This window comes from Dendrobates tinctorius, unplaced genomic scaffold, assembly GCF_039654945.1.
Source record: "Dendrobates tinctorius isolate UK_male_01 unplaced genomic scaffold, ASM3965494v1 ptg000270l, whole genome shotgun sequence".
Lineage (NCBI taxonomy): Eukaryota > Metazoa > Chordata > Amphibia > Anura > Dendrobatidae > Dendrobates > Dendrobates tinctorius.
Window position 1 is genome coordinate 7,192,501 of NW_027361937.1, and position 10,000 is coordinate 7,202,500.

The following is a 10,000-nucleotide window of genomic DNA, read 5'->3' on the forward strand; positions in this document are numbered from 1 at the left end:
TCTCTGCGTCTGGAGGAGAGAAGGTTTTTCCACCAACATAGAAGAGGATTCTTTACTGATAGGGCAGTGAGAATCTGGAATTCCTTGCCTGAGGAGGAGGTGGTGATGGTGAACACAGTTGAGGGGATCAAGAGAGCCCTGGATGTCTTCCTGGAGCATAACAATATTGTATCTTACAGTTCTTAGGGTCTTTAGAAGGACGTAGATCTGGGGATTGATTCTGACGGAATGTAGGCTGGACTGGATGGACAAATGTCTTTTTTCCGCCTTGCTAACTATGTTAGCCCCAGAGGATATAGAATAGGGAAGGCCCAAAAGGATGGTGAGCGAAAACAGGGCAGCAAGAGCCCAAAGACTTTTTTGCAAGTGTCTGTAAAGTCAACGATGAAAGGAGGCGCAATGCAACGGTCAGCAAACGAGGAAAAGAGCTGCTCTGCATTGGCCGGGAATCGAACCCGGGCCTCCCGCGTGGCAGGCGAGAATTCTACCACTGAACCACCAATGCTTGGATGCGTCTGCGATGTCGGTGGTGTCCGCCACACCCAGGATCTGACAGCTACCTGCGCGCGACCGGACCGTGCCGCATGCAGCTCCGATGCGCCGGCATGCGTCAGAAGCCCGTCTAGCTCAGTCGGTAGAGCATGAGACTCTTAATCTCAGGGTTGTGGGTTCGAGCCCCACGTTGGGCGCTTGCTTCTTACCTCCTTTTACTGCTTGTGCTAACCCACGTCATCCCAGAAAACCGCCTGCGGAATGCCCTCTTCTGCTACAAAACACGAGAAACCGCATGGCTGGATCTGGATAAGTTGGAAACTTGGGCCGAAAGGTGGCAGATGCGGGTAACCAATGATAAATGGAAGGTTATACACGTGGGAAGAAGGAATCGCTATCACCATTACACACTGAATGGTTAGACCGCATGTGGAGTACTGTGTACAGTTTTGGGCACCGGTGCTCAGGAAGGATATAATGGAACTAGAGCGAGTACAAAGGAGGGCAACAAAATGAATAAAGGGGATAGGGGAACTACAATACACAGAGAGATTAGCAAAATTAGGATTATTTAGTCTAGAAAAAAGATGACTGAGGCGTGATCTAATAACCATATAAAAGGGGACAATACAAATATCTCTTGGAGGATCTGTTTCTACCAAGGAAGGTGACGTCACAAGGGGGCATTCTCTGCGTCTGGAGGAGAGAAGGTTTTTCCACCAACATAGAAGAGGATTCTTTACTGATAGGGCAGTGAGAATCTGGAATTCCTTTCCTGAGGAGGAGGTGGTGATGGTGAACACAGTTGAGGGGATCAAGAGAGCCCTGGATGTCTTCCTGGAGCATAACAATATTGTATCTTACAGTTCTTAGGGTCTTTAGAAGGACGTAGATCTGGGGATTGATTCTGACGGAATGTAGGCTGGACTGGATGGACAAATGTCTTTTTTCGGCCTTGCTAACTATGTTAGCCCCAGAGGATATAGAATAGGGAAGGCCCAAAAGGATGGTGAGCGAAAACAGGGCAGCAAGAGCCCAAAGACTTTTTTGCAAGTGTCTGTAAAGTCAACGATGAAAGGAGGCGCAATGCAACGGTCAGCAAACGAGGAAAAGAGCTGCTCTGCATTGGCCGGGAATCGAACCCGGGCCTCCCGCGTGGCAGGCGAGAATTCTACCACTGAACCACCAATGCTTGGATGCGTCTGCGATGTCGGTGGTGTCCGCCACACCCAGGATCTGACAGCTACCTGCGCGCGACCGGACCGTGCCGCGTGCAGCTCCGATGCGCCGGCAGGCGTCAGAAGCCCGGCTAGCTCAGTCGGTAGAGCATGAGACTCCTAATCTCAGGGTCGTGGGTTCGAGCCCCACGTTGGGCGCTTGCTTCTTACCTCCTTTTACTGCTTGTGCTAACCCACGTCATCCCAGAAAACCGCCTGCGGAATGCCCTCTTCTGCTACAAAACACGAGAAACCGCATGGCTGGATCTGGATAAGTTGGAAACTTGGGCCGAAAGGTGGCAGATGCGGGTAACCAATGATAAATGGAAGGTTATACACGTGGGAAGAAGGAATCGCTATCACCATTACACACTGAATGGTTAGACCGCATGTGGAGTACTGTGTACAGTTTTGGGCACCGGTGCTCAGGAAGGATATCATGGAACTAGAGCGAGTACAAAGGAGGGCAACAAAATGAATAAAGGGGATAGGGGAACTACAATACACAGAGAGATTAGCAAAATTAGGATTATTTAGTCTAGAAAAAAGATGACTGAGGCGTGATCTAATAACCATATAAAAGGGGACAATACAAATATCTCTTGGAGGATCTGTTTCTACCAAGGAAGGTGACGTCACAAGGGGGCATTCTCTGCGTCTGGAGGAGAGAAGGTTTTTCCACCAACATAGAAGAGGATTCTTTACTGATAGGGCAGTGAGAATCTGGAATTCCTTGCCTGAGGAGGAGGTGGTGATGGTGAACACAGTTGAGGGGATCAAGAGAGCCCTGGATGTCTTCCTGGAGCATAACAATATTGTATCTTACAGTTCTTAGGGTCTTTAGAAGGACGTAGATCTGGGGATTGATTCTGACGGAATGTAGGCTGGACTGGATGGACAAATGTCTTTTTTCGGCCTTGCTAACTATGTTAGCCCCAGAGGATATAGAATAGGGAAGGCCCAAAAGGATGGTGAGCGAAAACAGGGCAGCAAGAGCCCAAAGACTTTTTTGCAAGTGTCTGTAAAGTCAACGATGAAAGGAGGCGCAATGCAACGGTCAGCAAACGAGGAAAAGAGCTGCTCTGCATTGGCCGGGAATCGAACACGGGCCTCCCGCGTGGCAGGCGAGAATTCTACCACTGAACCACCAATGCTTGGATGCGTCTGTGATGTCGGTGGTGTCCGCCACACCCAGGATCTGACAGCTACCTGCGCGCGACCGGACCGTGCCGCGTGCAGCTCCGATGCGCCGGCAGGCGTCAGAAGCCCGGCTAGCTCAGTCGGTAGAGCATGAGACTCTTAATCTCAGGGTCGTGGGTTCGAGCCCCACGTTGGGCGTTTGCTTCTTACCTCCTTTTACTGCTTGTGCTAACCCACGTCATCCCAGAAAACCGCCTGCGGAATGCCCTCTTCTGCTACAAAACACGAGAAACCGCATGGCTGGATCTGGATAAGTTGGAAACTTGGGCCGAAAGGTGGCAGATGCGGGTAACCAATGATAAATGGAAGGTTATACACGTGGGAAGAAGGAATCGCTATCACCATTACACACTGAATGGTTAGACCGCATGTGGAGTACTGTGTACAGTTTTGGGCACCGGTGCTCAGGAAGGATATAATGGAACTAGAGCGAGTACAAAGGAGGGCAACTAAAGGGGATAGGGGAACTACAATACACAGAGAGATTAGCAAAATTAGGATTATTTAGTCTAGAAAAAAGATGACTGAGGCGTGATCTAATAACCATATAAAAGGGGACAATACAAATATCTCTTGGAGGATCTGTTTCTACCAAGGAAGGTGACGTCACAAGGGGGCATTCTCTGCGTCTGGAGGAGAGAAGGTTTTTCCACCAACATAGAAGAGGATTCTTTACTGATAGGGCAGTGAGAATCTGGAAATCCTTGCCTGAGGAGGAGGTGGTGATGGTGAACACAGTTGAGGAGATCAAGAGAGCCCTGGATGTCTTCCTGGAGCATAACAATATTGTATCTTACAGTTCTTAGGGTCTTTAGAAGGACGTAGATCTGGGGATTGATTCTGACGGAATGTAGGCTGGACTGGATGGACAAATGTCTTTTTTCGGCCTTGCTAACTATGTTAGCCCCAGAGGATATAGAATAGGGAAGGCCCAAAAGGATGGTGAGCGAAAACAGGGCAGCAAGAGCCCAAAGACTTTTTTGCAAGTGTCTGTAAAGTCAACGATGAAAGGAGGCGCAATGCAACGGTCAGCAAACGAGGAAAAGAGCTGCTCTGCATTGGCCGGGAATCGAACGCGGGCCTCCCACGTGGCAGGCGAGAATTCTACCACTGAACCACCAATGCTTGGATGCGTCTGTGATGTCGGTGGTGTCCGCCACACCCAGGATCTGACAGCTACCTGCGCGCGACCGGACCGTGCCGCGTGCAGCTCCGATGCGCCGGCAGGCGTCAGAAGCCCGGCTAGCTCAGTCGGTAGAGCATGAGACTCTTAATCTCAGGGTCGTGGGTTCGAGCCCCACGTTGGGCGCTTGCTTCTTACCTCCTTTTACTGCTTGTGCTAACCCACGTCATCCCAGAAAACCGCCTGCGGAATGCCCTCTTCTGCTACAAAACACGAGAAACCGCATGGCTGGATCTGGATAAGTTGGAAACTTGGGCCGAAAGGTGGCAGATGCGGGTAACCAATGATAAATGGAAGGTTATACACGTGGGAAGAAGGAATCGCTATCACCATTACACACTGAATGGTTAGACCGCATGTGGAGTACTGTGTACAGTTTTGGGCACCGGTGCTCAGGAAGGATATAATGGAACTAGAGCGAGTACAAAGGAGGGCAACAAAATGAATAAAGGGGATAGGGGAACTACAATACACAGAGAGATTAGCAAAATTAGGATTATTTAGTCTAGAAAAAAGATGACTGAGGCGTGATCTAATAACCATATAAAAGGGGACAATACAAATATCTCTTGGAGGATCTGTTTCTACCAAGGAAGGTGACGTCACAAGGGGGCATTCTCTGCGTCTGGAGGAGAGAAGGTTTTTCCACCAACATAGAAGAGGATTCTTTACTGATAGGGCAGTGAGAATCTGGAATTCCTTGCCTGAGGAGGAGGTGGTGATGGTGAACACAGTTGAGGAGATCAAGAGAGCCCTGGATGTCTTCCTGGAGCATAACAATATTGTATCTTACAGTTCTTAGGGTCTTTAGAAGGACGTAGATCTGGGGATTGATTCTGACGGAATGTAGGCTGGACTGGATGGACAAATGTCTTTTTTCGGCCTTGCTAACTATGTTAGCCCCAGAGGATATAGAATAGGGAAGGCCCAAAAGGATGGTGAGCGAAAACAGGGCAGCAAGAGCCCAAAGACTTTTTTGCAAGTGTCTGTAAAGTCAACGATGAAAGGAGGCGCAATGCAACGGTCAGCAAACGAGGAAAAGAGCTGCTCTGCATTGGCCGGGAATCGAACGCGGGCCTCCCACGTGGCAGGCGAGAATTCTACCACTGAACCACCAATGCTTGGATGCGTCTGTGATGTCGGTGGTGTCCGCCACACCCAGGATCTGACAGCTACCTGCGCGCGACCGGACCGTGCCGCGTGCAGCTCCGATGCGCCGGCAGGCGTCAGAACCCCGGCTAGCTCAGTCGGTAGAGCATGAGACTCTTAATCTCAGGGTCGTGGGTTCGAGCCCCACGTTGGGCGCTTGCTTCTTACCTCCTTTTACTGCTTGTGCTAACCCACGTCATCCCAGAAAACCGCCTGCGGAATGCCCTCTTCTGCTACAAAACACGAGAAACCGCATGGCTGGATCTGGATAAGTTGGAAACTTGGGCCGAAAGGTGGCAGATGCGGGTAACCAATGATAAATGGAAGGTTATACACGTGGGAAGAAGGAATCGCTATCACCATTACACACTGAATGGTTAGACCGCATGTGGAGTACTGTGTACAGTTTTGGGCACCGGTGCTCAGGAGGGATATAATGGAACTAGAGCGAGTACAAAGGAGGGCAACAAAATGAATAAAGGGGATAGGGGAACTACAATACACAGAGAGATTAGCAAAATTAGGATTATTTAGTCTAGAAAAAAGATGACTGAGGCGTGATCTAATAACCATATAAAAGGGGACAATACAAATATCTCTTGGAGGATCTGTTTCTACCAAGGAAGGTGACGTCACAAGGGGGCATTCTCTGCGTCTGGAGGAGAGAAGGTTTTTCCACCAACATAGAAGAGGATTCTTTACTGATAGGGCAGTGAGAATCTGGAATTCCTTGCCTGAGGAGGAGGTGGTGATGGTGAACACAGTTGAGGGGATCAAGAGAGCCCTGGATGTCTTCCTGGAGCATAACAATATTGTATCTTACAGTTCTTAGGGTCTTTAGAAGGACGTAGATCTGGGGATTGATTCTGACGGAATGTAGGCTGGACTGGATGGACAAATGTCTTTTTTCGGCCTTGCTAACTATGTTAGCCCCAGAGGATATAGAATAGGGAAGGCCCAAAAGGATGGTGAGCGAAAACAGGGCAGCAAGAACCCAAAGACTTTTTTGCAAGTGTCTGTAAAGTCAACGATGAAAGGAGGCGCAATGCAACGGTCAGCAAACGAGGAAAAGAGCTGCTCTGCATTGGCCGGGAATCGAACCCGGGCCTCCCGCGTGGCAGGCGAGAATTCTACCACTGAACCACCAATGCTTGGATGCGTTTGCGATGTCGGTGGTGTCCGCCACACCCAGGATCTGACAGCTACCTGCGCGCGACCGGACCGTGCCGCGTGCAGCTCCGATGCGCCGGCAGGCGTCAGAAGCCCGGCTAGCTCAGTCGGTAGAGCATGAGACTCTTAATCTCAGGGTCGTGGGTTCGAGCCCCACGTTGGGCGCTTGCTTCTTACCTCCTTTTACTGCTTGTGCTAACCCACGTCATCCCAGAAAACCGCCTGCGGAATGCCCTCTTCTGCTACAAAACACGAGAAACCGCATGGCTGGATCTGGATAAGTTGGAAACTTGGGCCGAAAGGTGGCAGATGCGGGTAACCAATGATAAATGGAAGGTTATACACGTGGGAAGAAGGAATCGCTATCACCATTACACACTGAATGGTTAGACCGCATGTGGAGTACTGTGTACAGTTTTGGGCACCGGTGCTCAGGAAGGATATAATGGAACTAGAGCGAGTACAAAGGAGGGCAACAAAATGAATAAAGGGGATAGGGGAACTACAATACACAGAGAGATTAGCAAAATTAGGATTATTTAGTCTAGAAAAAAGATGACTGAGGCGTGATCTAATAACCATATAAAAGGGGACAATACAAATATCTCTTGGAGGATCTGTTTCTACCAAGGAAGGTGACGTCACAAGGGGGCATTCTCTGCGTCTGGAGGAGAGAAGGTTTTTCCACCAACATAGAAGAGGATTCTTTACTGATAGGGCAGTGAGAATCTGGAATTCCTTGCCTGAGGAGGAGGTGGTGATGGTGAACACAGTTGAGGGGATCAAGAGAGCCCTGGATGTCTTCCTGGAGCATAACAATATTGTATCTTACAGTTCTTAGGGTCTTTAGAAGGACGTAGATCTGGGGATTGATTCTGACGGAATGTAGGCTGGACTGGATGGACAAATGTCTTTTTTCGGCCTTGCTAACTATGTTAGCCCCAGAGGATATAGAATAGGGAAGGCCCAAAAGGATGGTGAGCGAAAACAGGGCAGCAAGAGTCCAAAGACTTTTTTGCAAGTGTCTGTAAAGTCAACGATGAAAGGAGGCGCAATGCAACGGTCAGCAAACGAGGAAAAGAGCTGCTCTGCATTGTCCGGGAATCGAACCCGGGCCTCCCGCGTGGCAGGCGAGAATTCTACCACTGAACCACCAATGCTTGGATGCGTCTGCGATGTCGGTGGTGTCCGCCACACCCAGGATCTGACAGCTACCTGCGCGCGACCGGACCGTGCCGCGTGGAGCTCCGATGCGCCGGCAGGCATCAGAAGCCCGGCTAGCTCAGTCGGTAGAGCATGAGACTCTTAATCTCAGGGTCGTGGGTTCGAGCCCCACGTTGGGCGCTTGCTTCTTACCTCCTTTTACTGCTTGTGCTAACCCACGTCATCCCAGAAAACCGCCTGCGGAATGCCCTCTTCTGCTACAAAACACGAGAAACCGCATGGCTGCATCTGGATAAGTTGGAAACTTGGGCCGAAAGGTGGCAGATGCGGGTAACCAATGATAAATGGAAGGTTATACACGTGGGAAAAAGGAATCGCTATCACCATTACACACTGAATGGTTAGACCGCATGTGGAGTACTGTGTACAGTTTTGGGCACCGGTGCTCAGGAAGGATATAATGGAACTAGAGCGAGTACAAAGGAGGGCAACAAAATGAATAAAGGGGATAGGGGAACTACAATACACAGAGAGATTAGCAAAATTAGGATTATTTAGTCTAGAAAAAAGATGACTGAGGCGTGATCTAATAACCATATAAAAGGGGACAATACAAATATCTCTTGGAGGATCTGTTTCTACCAAGGAAGGTGACGTCACAAGGGGGCATTCTCTGCGTCTGGAGGAGAGAAGGTTTTTCCACCAACATAGAAGAGGATTCTTTACTGATAGGGCAGTGAGAATCTGGAATTCCTTGCCTGAGGAGGAGGTGGTGATGGTGAACACAGTTGAGGGGATCAAGAGAGCCCTGGATGTCTTCCTGGAGCATAACATTATTGTATCTTACAGTTCTTAGGGTCTTTAGAAGGACGTAGATCTGGGGATTGATTCTGACGGAATGTAGGCTGGACTGGATGGACAAATGTCTTTTTTCGGCCTTGCTAACTATGTTAGCCCCAGAGGATATAGAATAGGGAAGGCCCAAAAAGATGGTGAGCGAAAACAGGGCAGCAAGAGCCCAAAGACTTTTTTGCAAGTGTCTGTAAAGTCAACGATGAAAGGAGGCGCAATGCAACGGTCAGCAAACGAGGAAAAGAGCTGCTCTGCTTTGGCCGGGAATCGAACCCGGGCCTCCCGCGTGGCAGGCGAGAATTCTACCACTGAACCACCAATGCTTGGATGCGTCTGCAATGTCGGTGGTGTCCGCCACACCCAGGATCTGACAGCTACCTGCGCGCGACCGGACCGTGCCGCGTGCAGCTCCGATGCGCCGGCAGGCATCAGAAGCCCGGCTAGCTCAGTCGGTAGAGCATGAGACTCTTAATCTCAGGGTCGTGGTTTCGAGCCCCACGTTGGGCGCTTGCTTCTTACCTCCTTTTACTGCTTGTGCTAACCCACGTCATCCCAGAAAACCGCCTGCGGAATGCCCTCTTCTGCTACAAAACACGAGAAACCGCATGGCTGGATCTGGATAAGTTGGAAACTTGGGCCGAAAGGTGGCAGATGCGGGTAACCAATGATAAATGGAAGGTTATACACGTGGGAAGAAGGAATCGCTATCACCATTACACACTGAATGGTTAGACCGCATGTGGAGTACTGTGTACAGTTTTGGGCACCGGTGCTCAGGAAGGATATAATGGAACTAGAGCGAGTACAAAGGAGGGCAACAAAATGAATAAAGGGGATAGGGGAACTACAATACACAGAGAGATTAGCAAAATTAGGATTATTTAGTCTAGAAAAAAGATGACTGAGGCGTGATCTAATAACCATATAAAAGGGGACAATACAAATATCTCTTGGAGGATCTGTTTCTACCAAGGAAGGTGACGTCACAAGGGGGCATTCTCTGCGTCTGGAGGAGAGAAGGTTTTTCCACCAACATAGAAGAGGATTCTTTACTGATAGGGCAGTGAGAATCTGGAATTCCTTGCCTGAGGAGGAGGTGGTGATGGTGAACACAGTTGAGGGGATCAAGAGAGCCCTGGATGTCTTCCTGGAGCATAACAATATTGTATCTTACAGTTCTTAGGGTCTTTAGAAGGACGTAGATCTGGGGATTGATTCTGATGGAATGTAGGCTGGACTGGATGGACAGATGTCTTTTTTCGGCCTTGCTAACTATGTTAGCCCCAGAGGATATAGAATAGGGAAGGCCCAAAAGGATGGTGAGCGAAAACAGGGCAGCAAGAGCCCAAAGACTTTTTTGCAAGTGTCTGTAAAGTCAACGATGAAAGGAGGCGCAATGCAACGGTCAGCAAACGAGGAAAAGAGCTGCTCTGCATTGGCCGGGAATCGAACCCATGCCTCCCGCGTGACAGGCGAGAATTCTACCACTGAACCACCAATGCTTGAATGCGTCTGCGATGTCGGTGGTGTCCGCCACACCCAGGATCTGACAGCTACCTGCGCGCGACCGGAC

The 10,000-nt window shown here is 49.6% G+C and overlaps 9 non-coding genes across 9 annotated transcripts; 5 read left to right on the forward strand and 4 right to left on the reverse strand.

Moving 5' to 3' along the window:
• Positions 1–434: 434 nt before the first annotated feature.
• On the reverse strand, positions 435–505 carry TRNAG-GCC (transfer RNA glycine (anticodon GCC)). The gene has a single exon. It is a non-coding gene; the product is annotated as a tRNA-Gly (tRNA).
• Positions 506–1,613: 1,108 nt separating this feature from the next.
• On the reverse strand, positions 1,614–1,684 carry TRNAG-GCC (transfer RNA glycine (anticodon GCC)). The gene has a single exon. It is a non-coding gene; the product is annotated as a tRNA-Gly (tRNA).
• Positions 1,685–1,795: 111 nt separating this feature from the next.
• On the forward strand, positions 1,796–1,868 carry TRNAR-CCU (transfer RNA arginine (anticodon CCU)). Its single transcript has one exon. It is a non-coding gene; the product is annotated as a tRNA-Arg (tRNA).
• A 1,106-nt stretch (positions 1,869–2,974) lies between these two features.
• TRNAK-CUU (transfer RNA lysine (anticodon CUU)) lies at positions 2,975–3,047 on the forward strand. Its single transcript has one exon. It is a non-coding gene; the product is annotated as a tRNA-Lys (tRNA).
• A 1,098-nt stretch (positions 3,048–4,145) lies between these two features.
• TRNAK-CUU (transfer RNA lysine (anticodon CUU)) lies at positions 4,146–4,218 on the forward strand. Its single transcript has one exon. It is a non-coding gene; the product is annotated as a tRNA-Lys (tRNA).
• Positions 4,219–6,321: 2,103 nt separating this feature from the next.
• TRNAG-GCC (transfer RNA glycine (anticodon GCC)) lies at positions 6,322–6,392 on the reverse strand. Its single transcript has one exon. It is a non-coding gene; the product is annotated as a tRNA-Gly (tRNA).
• Positions 6,393–6,503: 111 nt separating this feature from the next.
• Positions 6,504–6,576, forward strand: TRNAK-CUU (transfer RNA lysine (anticodon CUU)). The gene has a single exon. It is a non-coding gene; the product is annotated as a tRNA-Lys (tRNA).
• A 1,106-nt stretch (positions 6,577–7,682) lies between these two features.
• On the forward strand, positions 7,683–7,755 carry TRNAK-CUU (transfer RNA lysine (anticodon CUU)). Its single transcript has one exon. It is a non-coding gene; the product is annotated as a tRNA-Lys (tRNA).
• Positions 7,756–9,858: 2,103 nt separating this feature from the next.
• Positions 9,859–9,929, reverse strand: TRNAD-GUC (transfer RNA aspartic acid (anticodon GUC)). The gene has a single exon. It is a non-coding gene; the product is annotated as a tRNA-Asp (tRNA).
• Positions 9,930–10,000: the final 71 nt, after the last annotated feature.